The 24,856-nt window shown below is 30.4% G+C and overlaps 2 long non-coding RNA genes across 2 annotated transcripts; both read left to right on the forward strand.

Annotated features, from left to right (window-relative positions):
* Positions 1-10,044: 10,044 nt before the first annotated feature.
* Positions 10,045-10,699, forward strand: LOC129926579 (uncharacterized). The gene is made up of 3 exons (XR_008778283.1): positions 10,045-10,207; positions 10,314-10,460; positions 10,546-10,699. It is a non-coding gene; the product is annotated as an uncharacterized LOC129926579 (long non-coding RNA).
* Positions 10,700-15,720: 5,021 nt separating this feature from the next.
* On the forward strand, positions 15,721-16,334 carry LOC129926595 (uncharacterized). The gene is made up of 3 exons (XR_008778297.1): positions 15,721-15,860; positions 15,967-16,113; positions 16,198-16,334. It is a non-coding gene; the product is annotated as an uncharacterized LOC129926595 (long non-coding RNA).
* The last annotated feature ends 8,522 nt before the right edge of the window (positions 16,335-24,856 follow it).

The raw sequence follows: 24,856 nt of genomic DNA on the forward strand, positions 1-24,856 counted from the left end.
CAAAATACATTAAATTCTTACCATTACCTATCAATCAGTCTGTTGAACCATGGGGGCACCACACAAGATCTGTCAACAGCCCTTCTATATTCCTCTCTGTACTTAGCCCTGGATAAACCATTTCATGGCAGACCTGCCCATTCTTTCATGTCTTCACATTGCTCTCTGTCTTTCATTCTTTATCTCTTTTCTTTTCATCTCTTTACTTATAGCAAAATATGGAAACATAGGTAAAACATTGATTTTACCAGCCGTTGTAACAAATGTTTCACGAAAAGAAATGTACACTGAGGATCATCTGAGACAATGTCACCCTAACAAATTAGATAAAGATTTAAAAATTTTCTAGCACTCAAAGATAAAGTTAAGAATAGACCCACACAATCTCACTTCAACATCATATATATATAGAGAAGATGTTGGTTTGTGAGCATCTTACAATATCTCTTTACTTATAGCAAAATATGGAAACATAGGTAAAACATTGATTTTACCAGCCGTTGTAGTTGTGAAAACTGTTTTACACACACCTACATCTGATATTATTAAAAGAATTTCTTTAAACAAAAATACAGTTCAAGGGCACATCGGTGGCATGAGTTATCAAATGAAAAGCTTCTTATGTGATTCTTTGCAAAGGAAATATATACAGTTTGGGATCAGTTTGGAACCAGTGGCGTCACAGGCTCTGATGGGGTGTAGCGCTGTGTGCTGTAAACTGCCTAGGGGTTGCCAGCTCCTTATTTTTCCTCAGGGTTGACCCACGACAGCTTTCCCATGTTTGGGAATAGTTGCAAGGCAGCAGATTTTTAAATTCAGTTTTCCTTCTGCTATGAGGCTAATGAGCTCTTCCTGCTTGAAGCCTACCGGCTAAGGCGCCAGTTACTCGCCTTCGTCCCTTCCCCTTTAGTGAAAACAGTTCGTCGGACACGTGAAAGATACACGAGAAACTCTTTGCGAAAACTGTTACAATGATACTTAAAACAAATTAATTAATTAATATTTATTGTTTGAATGTCTTCTTTATAGAATGTATGAAACATGACATCCATAGGAACAGATGATAAGCCTGGGTAAAAAAACATTTCCAGTGTGTTTGATGATTCCAGCAATACATATTAAATTGGTTAAATTTGAATTTTATCAATAAAAATGAGTTAGTATTTAATACTTTATATGTATTTTTAAATTGCATTTTACTCTTCTACTAACTAAAATTAGAAATTAGATTTCAAATAAATTGCAAAAAAAAAAGCAATATAAGTTAAGCAGGGGGTCTACCAAAAAGCAGAAAACATGGCAAGGGGTCTACGAAACAAAAAAGTTTGGGAACCACTGGTCTACAGTGAAATCGGTCCCGCAATAGTGAATTCTCAAAAAAAAAAAAAAAAAAAAAAAATGTAAAACAAAATTTTAAAAAATTAAAAAAAAAAAAAAAAAAATTAAAAAAAAAAAAATTTTGAAAAAAAAAAAAAAAAAAATTAAAAAAAAAAAAAAAATAAAAAAATTTTACTTAATGTTTGGGAACCACTGGTCTACAGTGAAGTCAGTCCTGGGATAGTGAATTCTCGAAAGAAAAAAAAAAAAAATTTAAAACAAAATTTATCTAAAAAAATTAAAAAAAAAAAATTATCTAAAAAAAAAAAATTGAAAAAAAAAAAAAATTAAAAAAAAATTTTTTTTATAAAAAAAACATTAAAAAAAAAAAAAAAAAAAAATTTTACTAAAATTTTGGGAACCACTGGTCTACAGTGAAGTCAGTCCCAAGATAGTCAATTCTCGGAAAAAAAAAATAATAAAAAAAAAAAATTTTAAAAAAGTTATAAAAAATTTTTTATAAAAGTTTGGAAACCACTGGTCTACAGTGAAGTCAGTACCGGGATAGTTAATTCTCGAAAAAAAAAAAATTAAAAAAAAAAAAAAAAATTATCTAAAAAAAAATAAACAAAAAATAAAAATAAAAATTAAAAAAAATTTATCTAAAAAAAAATACAAAAAAAAATAAATATAAGTTAAGCAGGGGTTCTACTGAAAAGCTGAAAACATGGCAAGGGGTCTACGAGACAAAAAATTTTGGGAACCACTGCTCTAGATCTACATATTTAATATTAGAATCATCATTAGAGTTTGTCTAGTAGAGTCTAAAAAAGAATGTATAGATTACTATAGTCCTAGTATTCTAGATTAATAGATAATACATAATGATAATGAAACTAAAGCAAACATTCTAAATAAATACTTTGCATCAGCATTCTCAGCCCCAGGAGACAAAGACATATTACTGAATTTGAACCAAGTAGACAACATAGAAGATATAGTAGTACAAGAAAATGGAATTCAAAAACTATTAGCCAACACCAAACCAAATAAAGCTTCTGGACCTGATGGTATTCCAGCTAGATTACTCAAAGAATTAAGTAATGAGCTAGCCCCAGTGTTCAAAATACTCTTTCAGGCTTCACTTAACCAGGGCAGAGTAAAAAAGGACTGGAAAGAAGCTAATGTCACCCCCCTATTTAAAAAAGGAGAAAAATCTGACCCAGGAAACTACAGACCAGTATCACTTACCAGCATCACATGTAAAATCCTAGAACACATAATATGTAGAAACATCATAAACCACTTAGACAAACATAATGTCCTCACACCATACCAACATGGCTTTAGGAAATATAGATCATGTGAAACACAACTAATAGGACTAATTGATGATTTTTCAAAAGGTTTAGATAATAGTGAACAAATAGATGCTATCTTACTAGATTTTTCTAAGGCTTTTGACAAAGTTCACCACCATAGTTTGCTTGAAAAATTAAAATATTTTGGCATTAATGGTCCACTGCATCAGTGGATTAAGGACTTTCTGATAGGGAGAGAACAAACTGTAATAATAAATGGCTCTAAATCAACACCGATAACAGTAAAATAGGGGTACCTCAAAGAACAGTCTTGGGTCCACTACTATTTTTAATTTACATAAATGATTTACCAAATTGCATTACTTCAGAAACAAAAGTCAGATTATTTGCAGACGATTGCATAATATATAGAACAATAAAAACAACACAAGACACAGATATTTTACAAAGAGAATTAGATGAATTACAGAAATGGGAATCAAATTGCCAGAAAAATGTCAGTTGTTAAGAGTAACAAAAAAACTAAAACAAATTAATTCCACTTATCTTATTCATGGCAAACCAGTAACACAGACTAAAAATGCAAAATACCTAGGTGTTATAATAAATGAAAAACTGTCATGGAATCCACATATTGATGAAACTACAAAAAAATCAAACAAAGCATTAGGATTTATTAAAAGAAATTTCTATAAATCAAATAAGAACATAAAACTAAAATGTCATTTAAAACTTTGGTTAGGCCAATAATAGAATATGCATCCTCCGTTTGGGACCCCACAACTCAAGAAAACATTAAGAAACTAGAACAGACACAAAATAGAGCAGTGCGATTCATAACAAACGAATATTCACATTTGACTAGAGTAACACCTTTAGTAAAATCACTAAATTTAGAAAGTCTTCAGGACAGAAGGCTCAAAAGTAAAGTAGCAATCATACATAAAACACTGAACCATAATCTTCAAATACAAAAACAAAATTTAATAAAATACTCTGAAAGACACAAAGATAAAGGCACATTCCTCGTCCCATATGCTAGGACAAATTTGTACAAATACTCCTTCTTCCCTAGTGCTATTAGAGCATGGAATGGGTTGCCTGAGCTAGCCAGGAAAACCAGTGACTTGGCAGAATTTAAGTCATTGGTTAATATGCATGACTAAATGTTTGACGCGTAGGACGTAATCATCTTCTTTTTTGAAGTAACGTCTGTATTATATAAGATAAGAAGATAATAGTATTTATCTTGAATCAGTTTGTTAATCTACATTATATGGGTATGATAGTTGTACATCTTCTACTAGATCAAGTTAAATATAGCTATCCTTTTCTAGATGTAATGTGAAATTGTATCTGATAGTATTTTTCATTCTTAGGTAGATCTTGATTACACTGCCTGGTTTTGTGGATTGCACGAGATGGTTGACACAATGATCTGAAGTTCAAACTGCCATTTTCTACTGTCCGCTGCAAGATCTTGGCTGGAATGTAAAAGGAATGTCCAAAATATTTAAATGACAAACAGGATGGGAACTGATAATGAGGAATGTATGTCCAGTTTTTTTTTTGTTTTTTTTTTAAACACAGATATGAAAGATGACATTACCCTAACTTAGAGTCATAGGAGTTTCATTAATTTATTTACTCAGATGCTAAAACAGACATCTGGCATATTCCTATAATCAGTATCATGGCCTTTGTATACAACAAAATTGATTGGAACTCCTAGACTAGAAATATAATTCAAGATTTAAATAAGGCACTGGTCATAGTTTTAGAAAGTGTGGCTAGCATTCTGGTAAGATATTTTATTAATAATTAGAAATTAAATTAAATTTTATTTAATGATATTAAATTTCTTTTTTAAGAATTATGGTCCATTTTTTCCCCATTTGTGTACAAAGAAGGAAGACAAGAGAGATGGAAAGACATCAAAGAATGGGCAGGTCTGCCAAGAAATGGTTTATCCAGGGCTAAGTACAGAGAGGAATATAGAAGGGCTGTTGACAGATCTTGTGTGGTGCCCCCATGGTTCAACAGACTAATTGATTGGTAATGGTAAGAATTTAATGTATTTTTTAAAAAAAATTGTGTTAATTACATTAAGGGACTTAATCAGTTTTTTTTTATTTCCAGAAAATAATATCAGGGTTATGCTCCTTTGACCATTGAGTTCCAGGATGAAGAATGAAAGACAGAGTGCAATGTAAAGACATGAAAGAATGGGCAGGTCTGCCATGAAATGGTTTATCCAGGGCTAAGTACAGAGAGGAATATAGAAGGGCTGTTGACAGATCTTGTGTGGTGCCCCCATGGTTCAACAGACTGATTGATAGGTAATGGTAAGAATTTAATGTATTTTGAAAAAAAAATGGTGTTAATTACATTAAGGGACTTAATCACTCTTTTTTTAATTTTGACATTTATTTAATGTAATTATTTTATACAGTAATATATGATTTTTATCTTGGTAAATCATTTAAAAATATATCCTGCTAATCAAACCAAAGAATCTTCTCAATACTTATTTAAAAATTTTAATTTTGTCTACATGTAACAAATGTTTAACGAAAAGAAATGTACACTGTCCATCATTGATTATTTAAAACTGGGATTCATTCCTTCCTTGTCAAACAAGCCGTTGCCTAAGTGACTTTTTAAAATAATGATACAAAACCAATTGCTAGAGGATCATCTGAGACAATGTCACCCTAACAAAATTGATAAAGATTTAAAAATTTTCTAGCACTCAAAGATAAAGTTAAGAATAGACCCACACAATCTCACTTCAACATCATATATATATAGAGAGAAGATGTTGGTTTGTGAGCATCTTACAATATCTCTTTACTTATAGCAAAATATGGAAACATAGGTAAAACATTGATTTTACCAGCCGTTGTAGTTGTGAAAACTGTTTTACACACACCTACATCTGATATTATTAAAAGAATTTCTTTAAACAAAAATACAGTTCAAGGACACATCGGTGGCATGAGTTATCAAATTAAAAGCTTCTTATATGATTCTTTGCAAAGGAAATATATACAGTTTGGGATCAGTTTGGAACTAGTGGCGTCACAGGCTCTGATGGGGTGTAGCGCTGTGTGCTGTAAACTGCCTAGGGGTTGCCAGCTCCTTATTTTTCCTCAGGGTTGACCCACGACAGCTTTCCCATGTTTGGGAATAGTTGCAAGGCAGCAGATTTTTAAATTCAGTTTTCCTTCTGCTATGTGGCTAATGAGCTCTTCCTGCTTGAAGCCTACTGGCTAAGGCGCCAGTTACTCGCCTTCGTCCCTTCCCCTTTAGTGAAAACAGTTTGGCGGACACGTGAAAGATACACGAGAAACTCTTTGCGAAAACTTTTTCAATGATACTTAAAACAAATTAATTAATTAATATTTATTGTTTGAATGTCTTCTTTATAGAATGTATGAAACATGACATCCATAGGAACAGATGATAAGCCTGGGTAAAAAAACATTTCCAGTGTGTTTGATGATTCTAGCAATACATATTAAATTGGTTAAATTTGAATTTTATCAATAAAAATGAGTTATTATTTATTAATTTATATGTATTTTTAAATTGCATTTTACTCTTCAACTCACTAAAATTAGAAATTAGTTTTCAAATAAATTGCAAAAAAAAAAAGCAATATAAGTTAAGCAGGGGGTCTACCAAAAAGCAGAAAACATGGCAAGGGGTCTACGAAACAAAAAAGTTTGGGAACCACTGGTCTACAGTGAAGTCAGTCCTGCGATAGTGAATTCTCAAAAAAAAAAAAAAAAAATTTAAAACAAAATTTATCTTAAAAAATTTTAAAAAAAAATATTATCTAAAAAAAAAAAAAAATTTTTCTAAAAAAAAAAAAAAAAATTTATCTAAAAAAAAAAAAAAATTTATCTAAAAAAAAAAAAAAAAAAATTATCTAAAAAAAATTTAAAAAAAAAAAATAAAAAAAAAAAAAAAATAAAAAAAAATAAAAAAAAAAAAAAATTTAAAATAAAAAAAATAAAAAAATCAAAAAAAAAAAATTTTATAAAAAAAAAAAAAAAAAATTTTATAAAAAAAAAAAAAAAAGAAAAAAAAAAAAAAAATTTACTAAATGTTTGGGAACCACTGGTCTACAGTGAAGTCAGTCCTGGGATAGTGAATTCTCAAAAAAAAAAAAAAAAATTTAAAACAAAAATTTATTCAAAGAAATTAAAAAAATAAAAAATTTATCTAAAAAAAAAAATTGAAAAAAAAAAATTAAAAAAAAAAAATTTTTTATAAAAAAAACATCAAAAAAAAAAAAAAAAAAAAAATTTTACTAAAATTTTGGGAACCACTGGTCTACAGTGAAGTCAGTCCCAAGATAGTCAATTCTCGAAAAAAAAAAAATAAATAAAAAAAATTTTTTTAAAAATTATACAAATTTTTTTATAAAAGTTTGGGAACCACTGGTCTACAGTGAATTCAGTACCGGGAAAGTCAATTCTCGAAAAAAAAAAAATTAAAAAAAAAAAAAATTATCTAATAAAAAATAAAAAAAAAAAATAAAAATAAAAATAAAAAAAAATTTATCTAAAAAAAAAATAAAAAAAAAAATTAAAGTTAAGCAGGGGTTCTACCGAAAAGCAGAAAATATGGCAAGGGGCTACGAGACAAAAAAGTTTGGGAACCACTGCTCTAGATCTACATATTTAATATTAGAATCATCATTAGAGTTTGTCTAGTAGAGTCTAAAAAAGAATGTATAGATTACTATAGTCCTAGTATTCTAGATTATTAGTCTTGATCTAACTAAAAATTTTCAATAAATATTCTGGATTTCTTCAGCTTGGTCCATGTCGATCCTATCGTCTTTGCCTTATGGTCTACCGTTCTTCTGTTTTCTTTGCTTTGAAATCTAGATTGACTAGATCTACACAATGTCAATATAATTTCTAGATCTATATAACTAAGACTAATTAGTATGGGCTTAATATTACTGTATTATTTAGTTTAACTACAATTTTTCAGGTCGGCAGCATTACAGTAAGCACTGGTACAGCGTACCGGCACTTTTTTCAATGCAGCGAAAAAGTTACTTTTGTATTTTAAAGTTTATTATTTATTTATTAGTTGTTAAAAGGCAATCCATCACTGAGCTCCGGCACCTATTTCTTTACAAAAAAGCACTGATTACCTGTATATTCTTTAACAATAACGGTTTACTATTCTCAGGAATTAGTCATTCAAAAGACGGTGAGGAAAAGAATGGTCGACAAACCTTGTGTGGTGCCTTAACAGTCCAACAGACTAAGGAATAGATAAAGGTGAATTTAATTTATATCTTGATCTATATAAGTTGATTTACTGGACTAAAAATCTAGATATTGGTAAAAATTTGCTATTCTATTCTAAATCTAGTGTGACATTCCATATTTTTTATTCTGATTTTAGATAGATCTTGATTAGATCTAGATCCCATATGTATAGGACTTAGCACTAGATCTCTAGAAATTATTGTATATGATGCTAGATCTAGAAAATCTAGACTTGACCATAGAAATCTTCAAGAAAAATAATGAACTAACCTAGACAGATCTCTTGAATTACATTGTAAATCATCTTGTTGAATTATCTCCACCACCTTCAGTCAATAGACAACTATGGCTCATACGAGAACAAGAGCCTCTGCGTTGGCATCGACTATTTTCCAATCCTTTCTGTTCAGCTTCATCCATATTAAAATACATTTTAAAGGTTTTTATTACTTAATAGAAAAGATCTAGAATTTTAATAAGAATCTAGTCTATCTAGATCTAAAATTCTAGATCCACCCAATTTTATGTATACAAGTAGTATGGGTGTAGGATTGGCTTAATATAATAGTGAACAAATAGATGCTATCTTACTAGATTTTTCTAAGGCTTTTGACAAAGTTCACCACCATAGTTTGCTTAAAAAATTAAAATATTTCGGCATTAATGGTCCACTGCATCAGTGGATTAAGGACTTTCTGATAGGGAGAGAACAAACTGTAATAATAAATGGCTCTAAATCAACACCGATAACAGTAAAATAGGGGTACCTCAAGGAACAGTCTTGGGTCCACTACTATTTTTAATTTACATAAATGATTTACCAAATTGCATTACTTCAGGAACAAAAGTCAGATTATTTGCAGACGATTGCATAATATATAGAACAATAAAAACAACACAAGACACAGATATTTTACAAAGAGAATTAGATGAATTACAGAAATGGGAATCAAATTGTCAGAAAAATGTCAGTTGTTAAGAGTAACAAAAAAACTAAAACAAATTAATTCCACTTATCTTATTCATGGCAAACCAGTAACACAGACTAAAAACACAAAATACCTAGGTGTTATATTAAATGAAAAACTGTCATGGAATCCACATATTGATGAAACTACAAAAAAATCAAACAAAGCATTAAGATTTATTAAAAGAAATTTCTATAAATCAAATAAGAACATAAAACTAAAATGTTATTTAAAACTTTGGTTAGGCCAATAATAGAATATGCATCCTCCGTTTGGGACCCCTCAACTCAAGAAAACATTAAGAAACTAGAACAAACACAAAATAGAGCAGTGCGATTCATAACAAATGAATATTCACATTTGACTAGAGTAACACCTTTAGTAAAATCACTAAATTTAGAAAGTCTTCAGGACAGAAGGCTCAAAAGTAAAGTAGCAATCATACATAAAACACTGAACCATAATCTTCAAATACAAAAACAAAATTTAATAAAATACTCTGAAAGACACAAAGATAAAGGCACATTCCTCGTCTCATATGCTAGGACAAATTTGTACAAATACTCCTTCTTCTCTAGTGCTATTAGAGCATGGAATGGGTTGCCTGAGCTAGCCAGGAAAACCAGTGACTTGGCAGAATTTAAGTCATTGGTTAATATGCATGACTAAATGTTTGACGCGTATGATGTAATCATCTTCTTTTTTGAAGTAACGTCTGTATTATATAAGATAAGAAGATAATAGTATTTATCTTGAATCAGTTTGTTAATCTACATTATATGGGTATGATAGTTGTACATCTTCTACTAGATCAAGTTAAATATAGCTATCCTTTTCTAGATGTAATGTGAAATTGTATCTGATAGTATTTTTCATTCTTAGGTAGATCTTGATTACACTGCCTGGTTTTGTGGATTGCACGAGATGGTTGACACAATGATCTGAAGTTCAAACTGCCATTTTCTACTGTCCGCTGCAAGATCTTGGCTGGAATGTAAAAGGAATGTCCAAAATATTTAAATGACAAACAGGATGGGAACTGATAATGAGGAATGTATGTCCAGTTTTTTTTTGTTGTTTTTTTAAATACATATATAAAAGATGACATTACCCTAACTTAGAGTCATAGGAGTTTCATTAATTTATTTACTCAGATGCTGAAACAGACATCTGGCATATTCCTATAATCAGTATCATGGCCTTTGTATACAACAAAATTGATTGGAACTCCTAGACTAGAAATATAATTCAAGATTTAAATAAGGCACTGGTCATAGTTTTAGAAAGTGTGGCTAGCATTCTGGTAAGATATTTTATTAATAATTAGAAATTAAATTAAATTTTATTTAATGATATTAAATTTCTTTTTTAAGAATTATGGTCCATTTTTTCCCCATTTGTGTACAAAGAAGGAAGACAGAGAGATGGAAAGACATCAAAGAATGGGCAGGTCTGCCAAGAAATGGTTTATCCAGGGCTAAGTACAGAGAGGAATATAGAAGGGCTGTTGACAGATCTTGTGTGGTGCCCCCATGGTTCAACAGACTAATTGATTGGTAATGGTAAGAATTTAATGTATTTTTTAAAAAAAAATTGTGTTAATTACATTAAGGGACTTAATCAGTCTTTTTTTATTTCCAGAAAATAATACCAGGGTTATGCTCCTTTGACCATTGAGTTCCAGGATGAAGAATGAAAGACAGAGAGCAATGTGAAGACATGAAAGAATGGGCAGGTCTGCCATGAAATGGTTTATCCAGGGCTAAGTACAGAGAGGAATATAGAAGGGCTGTTGACAGATCTTGTGTGGTGCCCCCATGGTTCAACAGACTGATTGATAGGTAATGGTAAGAATTTAATGTATTTTGAAAAAAAAATGGTGTTAATTACATTAAGGGACTTAATCACTCTTTTTTAAATTTTTACATTCATTTAATGTAATTATTTTATACAGTAATATATGATTTTTATCTTGGTAAATCATTTAAAAATATATCCTGCTAATCAAACCAAAGAATCTTCTCAATACTTATTTAAAAATTTTAATTTTGTCTACATGTAACAAATGTTTAACGAAAAGAAATGTACACTGTCCAGCATTGATTATTTAAAACTGGGATTCATTCCTTTCTTGTCAAACAAGCCGTTGCCTAAGTGACTTTTTTAAAATAATGATACGAAACCAATTGCTAGAGGATCATCTGAGACAATGTCACCCTAACAAAATAGATAAAGATTTAAAAATTTTCTAGCACTCAAAGATAAAGTTAAGAATAGACCCACACAATCTCACTTCAACATCATATATATATATAGAGAAGATGTTGGTTTGTGAGCATCTTACAATATCTCTTTACTTATAGCAAAATATGGAAACATAGGTAAAACATTGATTTTACCAGCCGTTGTAGTTGTGAAAACTGTTTTACACACACCTACATCTGATATTATTAAAAGAATTTCTTTAAACAAAAATACAGTTCAAGGGCACATCGGTGGCATGAGTTATCAAATTAAAAGCTTCTTATGTGATTCTTTGCAAAGGAAATATATACAGTTTGGGATCAGTTTGGAACCAGTGGCGTCACAGGCTCTGATGGGGTGTAGCGCTGTGTGCTGTAAACTGCCTAGGGGTTGCCAGCTCCTTATTTTTCCTCAGGGTTGACCCACGACAGCTTTCCCATGTTTGGGAATAGTTGCAAGGCAGCAGATTTTTAAATTCAGTTTTCCTTCTGCTATGTGGCTAATGAGCTCTTCCTGCTTGAAGCCTACCGGCTAAGGCGCCAGTTACTCGCCTTCGTCCCTTCCCCTTTAGTGAAAACAGTTCGGCGGACACGTGAAAGATACACGAGAAACTCTTTGCGAAAATTTTTACAATGATACTTAAAACAAATTAATTAATTAATATTTATTGTTTGAATGTCTTCTTTATAGAATGTATGAAACATGACATCCATAGGAACAGATGATAAGCCTGGGTAAAAAAACATTTCCAGTGTGTTTGATGATTCCAGCAATACATATTAAATTGGTTAAATTTGAATTTTATCAATAAAAATGAGTTATTATTTAATACTTATGTGTATTTTTAAATTGCATTTTACTCTTCAACTCACTAAAATTAGAAATTAGTTTTCAAATAAATTGAAAAAAAAAAGCAATATAAGTTAAGCAGGGGGTCTACATAAAAGCAGAAAACATGGCAAGGGGTCTACGAAACAAAAAAGTTTGGGAACCACTGGTCTACAGTGAAGTCAGTCCCGCAATAGTGAATTCTCAAAAAAAAAAAAAAAAAAAATTTAAAACAAAATTTATCTAAAAAAATTTAAAAAAAAAAAAAAAAAGAAAAAAAAAAAAAATTTACTAAAAAAAAAAAAAAAAAAATTAAAAAAAAAAATTTTATAAAAAAAAAAAAAAAAATTTACTAAAAAAAAAAAAAAAAAATTAAAAAAAAAAAAAAAAAAAAAAATTTTATAAAAAAAAAAAAAAAAAAAAAAAAAATTTACTGAATGTTTGGGAACCACTGGTCTACAGTGAAATCAGTCCTGGGATAGTGAATTCTCAAAAAAAAAAAAAAAAATTTAAAACAAAATTTATCTAAATAAATTACAAAAAAAAATTTATCTAAAAAAAAAAATTGAAAAAAAAAATTTTAAAAAAATTTTTTTTATAAAAAAAACAAAAAAAAAAAAAAAAAATTTTACTAAAATTTTGGGAACCACTGGTCTACAGTGAAGTTAGTCCCAAGATAGTCAATTCTCGGAAAAAAAAATAAAAAAAATTTTTAAAAAAATTATAAAAATTTTTTTATAAAAGTTTGGGAACCACTGGTCTACAGTGAAGTCAGTACCGGGAAAGTCAATTCTCGAAAAAAAAAAAAAATTAAAAAAAAAAAAAAAAAATTATCTAAAAAAAATAAAAAAATAAATAAAAATAAAAATTAAAAAAAATTTATCTAAAAAAAAAAATACAAAAAAAAAAAAATATAAGTTAAGCAGGGGTTTTACCGAAAAGCAGAAAACATGGCAAGGGGCTACGAGACAAAAAAGTTTGGGAACCACTGCTCTAGATCTACATATTTAATATTAGAATCATCATTAGAGTTTGTCTAGTAGAGTCTAAAAAAGAATGTATAGATTACTATAGTCCTAGTATTCTAGATTATTAGTCTTGATCTAACTAAAAATTTTCAATAAATATTCTGGATTTCTTCAGCTTGGTCCATGTCGATCCTATCGTCTTTGCCTTATGGTCTACCGTTCTTCTGTTTTCTTTGCTTTGAAATCTAGATTGACTAGATCTACACAATGTCAATATAATTTCTAGATCTATATAACTAAGACTAATTAGTATGGGCTTAATATTACTGTATTATTTAGTTTAACTACAATTTTTCAGGTCAGCAGCATTACAGTAAGCACTGGTACAGCGTACCGGCACTTTTTTCAATGCAGCGAAAAAGTTACTTTTGTATTTTAAAGTTTATTATTTATTTATTAGTTGTTAAAAGGCAATCCATCACTGAGCTCCGGCACCTATTTCTTTACAAAAAAGCACTGATTACCTGTATATTCTTTAACAATAACGGTTTACTATTCTCAGGAATTAGTCATTCAAAAGACGGTGAGGAAAAGAATGGTCGACAAACCTTGTGTGGTGCCTTAACAGTCCAACAGACTAAGGAATAGATAAAGGTGAATTTAATTTATATCTTGATCTATATAAGTTGATTTACTGGACTAAAAATCTAGATATTGGTAAAACTTTGCTATTCTATTCTAAATCTAGTGTGACATTCCATATTTTTTATTCTGATTTTAGATAGATCTTGATTAGATCTAGATCCCATATGTATAGGACTTAGCACTAGATCTCTAGAAATTATTGTATATGATGCTAGATCTAGAAAATCTAGACTTGACCATAGAAATCTTCAAGAAAAATAATGAACTAACCTAGACAGATCTCTTGAATTACATTGTAAATCATCTTGTTGAATTATCTCCACCACCTTCAGTCAATAGACAACTATGGCTCATACGAGAACAAGAGCCTCTGCGTTGGCATCGACTATTTTCCAATCCTTTCTGTTCAGCTTCATCCATATTAAAATACATTTTAAAGGTTTTTATTACTTAATAGAAAAGATCTAGAATTTTAATAAGAATCTAGTCTATCTAGATCTAAAATTCTAGATCCACCCAATTTTATGTATACAAGTAGTATGGGTGTAGGATTGGCTTAATATAATAGTGAACAAATAGATGCTATCTTACTAGATTTTTCTAAGGCTTTTGACAAAGTTCACCACCATAGTTTGCTTAAAAAATTAAAATATTTCGGCATTAATGGTCCACTGCATCAGTGGATTAAGGACTTTCTGATAGGGAGAGAACAAACTGTAATAATAAATGGCTCTAAATCAACACCGATAACAGTAAAATAGGGGTACCTCAAGGAACAGTCTTGGGTCCACTACTATTTTTAATTTACATAAATGATTTACCAAATTGCATTACTTCAGGAACAAAAGTCAGATTATTTGCAGACGATTGCATAATATATAGAACAATAAAAACAACACAAGACACAGATATTTTACAAAGAGAATTAGATGAATTACAGAAATGGGAATCAAATTGTCAGAAAAATGTCAGTTGTTAAGAGTAACAAAAAAACTAAAACAAATTAATTCCACTTATCTTATTCATGGCAAACCAGTAACACAGACTAAAAACACAAAATACCTAGGTGTTATATTAAATGAAAAACTGTCATGGAATCCACATATTGATGAAACTACAAAAAAATCAAACAAAGCATTAAGATTTATTAAAAGAAATTTCTATAAATCAAATAAGAACATAAAACTAAAATGTTATTTAAAACTTTGGTTAGGCCAATAATAGAATATGCATCCTCCGTTTGGGACCCCTCAACTCAAGAAAACATTAAGAAACTAGAACAAACACAAAATAGAGCAGTGCGATTCATAACAAATGAATATTCACATTTGACTAGAGTAACACCTTTAGTAAAATCACTAAATTTAGAAAGTCTTCAGGACAGAAGGCTCAAAAGTAAAGTAGCAATCATACATAAAACACTGAACCATAATCTTCAAATACAAAAACAAAATTTAATAAAATACTCTGAAAGACACAAAGATAAAGGCACATTCCTCGTCTCATATGCTAGGACAAATTTGTACAAATACTCCTTCTTCTCTAGTGCTATTAGAGCATGGAATGGGTTGCCTGAGCTAGCCAGGAAAACCAGTGACTTGGCAGAATTTAAGTCATTGGTTAATATGCATGACTAAATGTTTGACGCGTAGGATGTAATCATCTTCTTTTTTGAAGTAACGTCTGTATTATATAAGATAAGAAGATAATAGTATTTATCTTGAATCAGTTTGTTAATCTACATTATATGGGTATGATAGTTGTACATCTTCTACTAGATCAAGTTAAATATAGCTATCCTTTTCTAGATGTAATGTGAAATTGTATCTGATAGTATTTTTCATTCTTAGGTAGATCTTGATTACACTGCCTGGTTTTGCGGATTGCACGAGATGGTTGACACAATGATCTGAAGTTCAAACTGCCATTTTCTACTGTCCGCTGCAAGATCTTGGCTGGAATGTAAAAGGAATGTCCAAAATATTTAAATGACAAACAGGATGGGAACTGATAATGAGGAATGTATGTCCAGTTTTTTTTTGTTGTTTTTTTAAATACAGATATGAAAGATGACATTACCCTAACTTAGAGTCATAGGAGTTTCATTAATTTATTTACTCAGATGCTGAAACAGACATCTGGCATATTCCTATAATCAGTATCATGGCCTTTGTATACAACAAAATTGATTGGAACTCCTAGACTAGAAATATAATTCAAGATTTAAATAAGGCACTGGTCATAGTTTTAGAAAGTGTGGCTAGCATTCTGGTAAGATATTTTATTAATAATTAGAAATTAAATTAAATTTTATTTAATGATATTAAATTTCTTTTTTAAGAATTATGGTCCATTTTTTCCCCATTTGTGTACAAAGAAGGAAGACAGAGAGATGGAAAGACATCAAAGAATGGGCAGGTCTGCCAAGAAATGGTTTATCCAGGGCTAAGTACAGAGAGGAATATAGAAGGGCTGTTGACAGATCTTGTGTGGTGCCCCCATGGTTCAACAGACTAATTGATTGGTAATGGTAAGAATTTAATGTATTTTTTAAAAAAAATTGTGTTAATTACATTAAGGGACTAAATCAGTCTTTTTTTATTTCCAGAAAATAATACCAGGGTTATGCTCCTTTGACCATTGAGTTCCAGGATGAAGAATGAAAGACAGAGAGCAATGTGAAGACATGAAAGAATGGGCAGGTCTGCCATGAAATGGTTTATCCAGGGCTAAGTACAGAGAGGAATATAGAAGGGCTGTTGACAGATCTTGTGTGGTGCCCCCATGGTTCAACAGACTGATTGATAGGTAATGGTAAGAATTTAATGTATTTTGAAAACATTTTCTAGCTATGGTTATAATTACATTATAACAAGGGTAATAAACTTGTAGCTAACTTTTGTTGTTTTTTTTTTTAAGTAGAAATGAAATTTAATTTTTTTAAGAAGCGGCTTAATCTCTATATTCCCTTTTTAAGAAAATAAAACCAGGATTATGGTCCTTTTACCATAGAGTTCCAGAAGGAAGAATGAAAGAAAGACAGAGCAATGGGAAGGCTTCAAAGAATTGGCAGGTCTGACATTAAATGAAGTTTTATCCAAGGCCAAGTAAAGAGAGGAATAAAGAAGGATGGTTGACAGAACTTGTGTGGTGCCCCAATGGTTCAACAGATTAGGTAAAGGTAAGAAAATAATGTATTTTGTAAAATATTTTGTAGTCATGGTGATCATTTCATAAATACTAAAGTAATTTAAATTGTGGAATTAAACTATTTTCGAAATTGCATTTTGTATTGTGTTGCTATTTTGATTTGGAGCTTTGTTTTTGTTGTGCCGCTTTTTTTAATCTGTGCATTTTTTTTGGTGGCTATTTTTAATCTGGCATGTTAATATTGAGGCTGTTTAGAATCGACTTGGGATTAGTTTTGTTAACCAGTTATTTTGAATCGGACTTGTCCATTTTGTGTGTATTATTTAGCAACGACTTCCTTTTTTTTTAATTTTGTTTTTTTTTTTATGTTGGCTATTTGGAATCGACTTGCAATGGCTGTAGCTGTTTGATTCTTACTTGTCATTTTTGTGATTAATGCTCGGAATAGAACTTGTACATTTAAAAAAAAATTTTATGTGGTTATTTAGAATTGGCATTCAAGTTTTTCGTAGTTGCTGTTTGAATCGACATATGCTTTTTTGTGATTGCTGTTTGGAATCAAACTAGTGCATTCATTTTATGGTTATTTAGAATGGACATTTTTAAATTTTTTTTTGTAACTGATGTTCGACATCGGACTTGTGTTTTTTTGGTTTTTTTTTGTTTTTTTTTTTGTTTAGAATCAACGTGTTTTGTATAGTGGCTGTTTGAAAAGAAATTTGCTTTTTTCGTGATGGCTGTTTGGAATGAAATAGTCCTTTTTTTGTAATGGCTGATTGGAATCGGACTTGTGTGATTATGTTATTGATGTTCAGAATTGGACTTGTGTCTTTTTATGATCAGTAATATAAATCCGACTTGCGCATTTTTTTTTTGGTGGTTATTAAAATTTTTGTGATGGGTGTTTTTAATCATACTTATTTTTTGTGTGGGCTGTTTGAAAAAGACTTGTGTTTTTCTGTGATGAATATTCACATTCCGAGTTGTGCATTTACTTTGTGTTTTTTTAGAATGGCATTTTTATTTGTTTATTTTATGTGATGGCTGTTAGAAGTCTGACTTATGCCTCCTTTTTAAGATCGGTGTGGAGTTCGAAACTGGACTTGGTGGGGTTTTTTTGTGATCAGTGTTCGGCATAAGACTTGTTTTTTTTTTTTTTAAATCAACTGCTTTTTTTAGTAGTGGCTGATTGAATTGACATTTGGGTCTTTATTGATGGCAGTTTGGACATGTGTTTTTTTAATTGATGTTCTTTATCAGATTTGTTAGTTTTTCTTTTATCAATGTTTTAAATTGGACTTGTGCATTTTTGTGATCAATGTTCTGCATTAGACTTGTGGGCTTTTTTTTTTTGTGATGGCTTTTTATGAGCTCTGTTTGAAATTAGACTTGTGTGTTTTTTGTGATCATTGTTAAGTAGCGGATTTTTTTTTTTTTTTTTTTTTAAAAGAATCATGTGCTTTTTTTAAAAGCTGAATGAATTGACATTTTCTTCTTTGGAGATGGCTGTTTGGAATCAGACATGTGTATATTACTTAAGCTCTTCATCGGATTTGTGTGTTTTTATGATCAATTTCTGATATGGTGTTTTTCGTAGTGGTTGTTTAAATTAATTGCTTTTTTTTTGTGATGGCTGTTTAGAATCAGACTTTTGCATTTTTTTGTTTGTTTGTTTGTTGTTATTTAGAATTAACTTGATTATTTTTTGGCAGTTAATATTTGGAATCTACTTGATAACTTTTCTTTATGACTGCTTGGAATCGATTTTTGTGTTATTTGTAGTGGCTGTCTGGAATTATCTTGTATTATTTTGTTATGGCCTTTCAGAATCAAACTTATATTTTATCTTTTTTAGGTTATTTAGATTTTATTTTTATTTTTTTGCTTTAGCTATTATAATCCAAATTTGCTTTTTTGTGATGACTTTTCATATTGACACTGGTTGAATAAAAATTTAATTATTTTTTATTTCACATGATGCAAGTTTACCTTTTATTTTGCAGTAATTAGATTCATTGTGAAGATGTGTGCACTGGGCTGGAACATTTCCAGAGAAAGCTGGACTAGCCATGCATCAGGTAATTATTTACTATTACTGAATGTTATTAAGGTATTATCTTACACCTATCTTTTCCTCAACTGATCTTAGGTACCCATTAGAGTTGGGTTGACTTGGAATTATCATAAATATCCTGGAATTCAAAACCCCAGTCTTTATGATGTTGTAACCTTCAGCCACCTAATCATCTAGTTAGTAGGTGAAAGAAGTGTATACCAAAAAATGGATGCAAAAACTATTATCTAACATAGAGAACATAAATTTAGATCTCTACTCATCTATCATGATCTAGTCAATCTTGATTAGAGTTTATAATAATTTTAGATTCTAGATCTAAAGCTAAATAATATATTCTATTTCTATATTTTTCAATAGACTCTAGACTAGATTGTCACTAGATCTTGTTAGTCATCTAGACAATCTCATCTTATTTCTCAGTTTACTCAAGACTATGGTCTCTAGCAAAGGTTAGAATTTTTTTTTAATTCAGGAATTAAAAGGGCGCCTCGGAGTAACCCACCCAACTCTAATGGGTACCTGACATTAGTTGGGGAAAAGTATTTGCATATGGCCATTGTGCTGGCAGTGCTGGCATTTGGGGATTGGATGCCATAGGCAAGGTGAATTTGGTGGCCCTTAATTAAAAAGAAATTGTGAAAAGTTAAAAATAAGGCTATTTCAATTGTTTGGTTGAAATAATCAATGCTGGCGAGTAACAAAATATTATAATGTCATTTAATTAAGCCCTTAGTTTTCAATTTTTTTTTTTTTAGATCTTGATATATGTATTACATACTTTTTATTTTTATATATGTTATGGATTTAGTTTATTTATAAAGCAGTTTAATAAATATTCTTTTCAAATTTTTTCCAGCATACTAGCCAAGATTGATACCTCTCCACAAATCAACAAAGACATCAACGAAGCTTTGTTAAAGCTAGTGACAATTTACATATGTTTTCTTATGTGGCTTAATTATAATAATGTCAAGAAAGTTAATTAAATAAGAACTATACATTTTATTGTTAGGCTTATGTTAGTCTTAACTATTTCTGTAATTCTTCATTATGGGGGGCATTATGAATCTTAGATAGTTTTCAATGGACCTCATTCACCAATTGTAAACAAACAACATTTAGCCACGTGGTGCTTTATCTCTTCTATATAATTTACGATCTCATGTTTAATTTATGATGGTTGTCACGAGACAGTTTTTTTCATTGTTTTATCAATAAGATCACGTGACTAAATGTTGGTGAATGAGGTCCATTCTAAGATAAGTTAATTTTTATTGATCCAATCAAATGGATATTCAGTTTGACTACAATTTTGCTTATAAAAAGCTCAATCATATAGTTTTGTATAAAATAATAGTTTAATTGCGTTTTAGGTACTGATAGTTAGTATGCTATGTAATATTTAAATGCAGTTTTTTATTATTAAAAATCATTGTTATGTAAAGAATGATTTTCTGTAATATTAGACATAATTGTAGGTCTTTCTGTGTAGCAACTATACTGCACACTTTTTTTCATTCCTACGAGTAGATAATATAATTTATTCAATGATAATAAAGAGCTTTGAAATAAATGTCTTTATAATTCTGTACTTATTTCATAATAAAGTAATTTTTACTATCCAAGAAGAAATGCATTTAGAATTTCTATGTGAGAATGATATTTAAATATGTACAGTAGCATGACAAAAGAGCTTTTACATTATATTCTAAAAAGATGTATTACTCTTGCTTATAGCTATAACAATATTTGTCTTGATCTTTTGCAAAAATCAATTTTAAGATAAAACTTAAAATTCTGAAAATCACTATAACCCAAAATATTGTACTATTCTGTTCATGTGTCATGGTCCCTCTCTCAACCTTGCTGATGAGATCCAAAAGAACGCTTCGAGTTACATTTGGCACCAACTCAGTTGCAGAAGCTGCTGGAGGAAATTTCACGGTTTATACTCCCAACGCCTAAGGGGCTTCACTCCTGATTATTCCTTGAGGTTGTTACCGCAATGCAGCGTGGGTTTGAAATCACAGTACCCCTAGATGAATTGCCTAACTAGGCTGACGAGCTCCATCTACCCGAAGCTCCCGGTTTTGTGGCGCCAAGTATCCGCCTTCACCTGTTATTAAGAGCAGTTTTGCCGGGCTTAGTATCTAAGCCACACGAGAAGGCCAGGTGCTGGACTTGGTTGTCAGAGGCTATCTGAGACGCTTGCCTTTAGGAGTATTTTATATACAATGGAAGCTTATCCCCACTGACACCCCCGGCCATGACAACCACATTAAGGTGCACAATACTTTGGTATCTAACTGTGCATTGTACCTGACTTAGCACACTCTGATAAAATTTATAAGATTGAAAAAGGTAACAAAAACTATTACCTTAAAATGCATCAATGCATTTCTATATGTTTTATTCTTATTCTCTTCCTATCAGTTATAATCTGGCGATATAAATCTATTATTTCTGTTGTTGTTTTTTTCCATATCAGTTTTAAGCTGGCGATATTAAAAATCCACTAGGTTATTCCCCCCTTGGAAACTACTTTTAGTCTTGATCCAGCGCCTAGACAACGCAAAAAATCTGGCCAGTGGTAGCAAGGTCTACTTAGAGACATAAATAGTTCTGTGAAGTTATAATTTGATTAAAATTTAAGGTGCTATTGACATGTATTATTATGAAGATAAAGTTGAAATAAATATTGAATTAAAATAGATCTAGGCTTATATCTAGTCGAATAGTAAAATTAAAAAATAGATCTGCGAAGTTATATTTTGATTTATGATGCTGTCAACATGTAATATTTTTAAGATAAGGTGGAAATTGATATCGATCTTTTTTTTCTTTTAGCCTTTATTATGGTCATATGGAGTTAAAGGGAAACTCCGATGACTTTGACAATTTTTGATATAATATGTGTTTTGATTTACAGATAATGAATATATGATTCTTTTTTTTTTATTTGCAATAATAACTTAGTAATTGATGTTTTTCTGACGTAATTTTTTTGCGCATTCAAAACAGTCAGACTTTCACCGGGTTTCTATGTGACGTCACAAAGGTGTTTTAATCTATTGACTATTGAAAGTATAACAGGAGACCATACAGCAAAGTTTACATTCTCGTAAAAGAAATATATCTTTGTCTATGCAGTTAGATCTAGGATCTTGTAAGCAAAGAAAAAATGCGTATTAAAAGTAGATTTACATGCTTGACTAATCACGGCAGTGTGTATTTTCTCGCCAGACCACTCAACACACAACAAACACTATCGCTCGGTTGTCTTGTCATGACCGACTACACGTAGTCTAGACTAGCCTTACACTGACCAGTTTGTTCGAATCATTCAGACACATGATCTATTTACTTCTTGGGATAGGGAGAGGCTTAGATGAAAATGTTACTTTTTTTCTGGAGTTAGTTATCCTAATGCTTTTGGATCTATCTATACATGTTTATATAAATAACTGTATCATAGCTCTGGACTAGGCCGTCACTAAGCCTAACAGCCTAATAGCTACTGTAAGAATGAAGCGATACGATTGGTTAAAGTTTCAAGTTTCTCTTTCAGTATTGTTTAGAGAAGTGACGCATGAAATAACTTAAAACAAAATCTCGCAGAACCCCGTTTTTTTTGGGGCGTGGAGAATTTTCTGTCTAATTTATTAAATATAAAATTTTCTGAGCATTTAAATAACAAATGATATAATGTTTACTATTACAACTTTTTATGCAGAATTTAAATAAGTCAATAACTAAAATTTGAAAAACTATCGGAGTTTCCCTTTAATGCCTTTAATAGATAATATTTGGAATCTTTTTTTTTTCTGTCAATGATGGGTGGGTGCATTGGTAGATTTATTTATTTTTTTGCACTACCACACAATCTTCAATTAAAAAGTGATGCATCTTAGTAATCTTACTTTTTTTTTTTCTCGCTTATTTATAATCCCTCACACAGTGTCACACACATACATACACACACACATTGGCAGACTGGCTGCATGGAGCAGCACATAATCCCCCAGCATCCTCATGAGATCCTGCTGTCGTGTATGGGACGCCACTATATGTAAGCATTCATTCACTAAAGCCCCGTGCTGCACGCATTTTACTTAATGATTACATTGAAAAATATTATTTTTGTATGTAAAAATGCATTTAATAATGGTCACCTTGTCATATAAGAGCTGAAAATGACCAAAAGATTCATTGTTTTTTACTTGATATTCATACACAATGGTTAAAGGGAGCCCGCCATGTTTGGTCTCATCGTTTGTTGTTTTTTTTTAAGGTCATACTATAAAAAGACATCCAATGAAAATTAATGATTTAAGTTTGAAGTTTCTTCCCTCCTATATAAATGCGTTTCTTGACTATAAAAAGAACTGCTAAGACATATATATATATATATCTTCTGTTTACAGACAAGAATAATCCGATTGGTTCGCGTGATTTTTTTTCTCTTATATGATTGGTTGTCAATGGACGCTTTAACACAGGCTCACAGCTGAAGTGAACTTATTAGTCCTACGTAGATAAGAATCTAGAGATCTATAACTTTGCTTAATTCTTTTTAAAGTTTAATTTTATCCAACAATTTCTTAAATCAAATAATGTTTTTAAAGAATCGTCATCGTGTAGACTTCGTAGATCTAGAAATTAAAATTGGTTTAAACAAGGAAATTACTCTGGCAACAGAAGCCGAAAGAGTCACAAGTCTATATTCTAGATATTAAGATAGATATGTAAGAGTAAGAGTATGATCTACTTGATTTAGAAAATCACGATCTAACTTATCTAAGCATAGGTTGGTGAATGCTACAATCCCGAAGTAGACATATTATAGATCTAGAATTTTACAATATGGATTTAGATCTACGTAAGAGATCTAGAAATGTATATCTAGCCAATCTAGGTCTAGAATACTCTAGAACTAGATACTAGGATATCAAATCTACACTAATAAGACGGCCACGTCAACGACAAGTTGTCGTTTATTGGACCGCGCCAGGTTTCGTAAACACATTTGACTGAAGTATATGTGGCTTAAAGATTCAAACCTTCTTCGCAGCTTTCAAAAATATTGCAAAACAAAATGCAATGAGTGTTTAAATAACTCTATATATCCATATGACTTTTATTTTTATATTTTTATTTTAATTGCGAAAAAAAAATGTTCATGACATTCATGACCCCTCCCCCTCCCTTTTTCCTGGCGATGTCTAGATCTAATTCTAAGGTACAGGATCTGATTAATTTGTGTTATAATCATGTCCCAATAAAAATAATGGCTTTAATCAAAAGTATAATTAAATAAATACAGGTTGGGAGCCTTGTAATTTAGGTCAATAAGTTTTCAACTGTCTATCAGTACGCTGACGAAATGGCATGACCCAACAGCGCACACCTATCTCTCTTTCTCCACTTGTTTAGCCGAAAAAAAGTATGGTGTTCTGCACTGATCATTTATGTTAAAACTAATTTTATTTATGTATATCTAAAGAAAGAAATAAAGAAGTTTTGTGTTGTTGTTATTTTTTTGTTCCTTTTTAATTATGTTTATAGATGTTTAGATTTTTTTTAAAATTCTTAGTTCATTGTTTACTTTATAGTGAAAATATACAATAGGCATATAAATACATTTAAAAAACTATTTTAAAATTCTCAAATCTATTCCCATTTAAAAATCTTTTTTACCAATGTTTTGCAAACGCGTAGATGAGTGTAAAAGACAATGACTTTTCAATGAACCATCTCTCCTTATATAAATTTTTATTACTTCTATAGCTGCTATTCTGTCTAGCATTCAACTAGGTGTTAACTAGAGTATCCAGCTTTAATAAGTACATAAAAAAGGGGGATTTATAGGCAGAGGAAGGCCTTAAAGAGTGTTAACCATAAGGCATAATTAAACATCTGGACCACTCTTAAGAAGATAAGCAAATGTGGGTGGGTTGAACAAGACTACATGACGGATATGAGTGTAAAAGAAGCCTACATGATGAAAGTAAAAAAAAAATGTTGCCTATAGTTAGGATTA

Source organism: Biomphalaria glabrata, chromosome 6, assembly GCF_947242115.1.
Source record: "Biomphalaria glabrata chromosome 6, xgBioGlab47.1, whole genome shotgun sequence".
NCBI lineage: Eukaryota > Metazoa > Mollusca > Gastropoda > Planorbidae > Biomphalaria > Biomphalaria glabrata.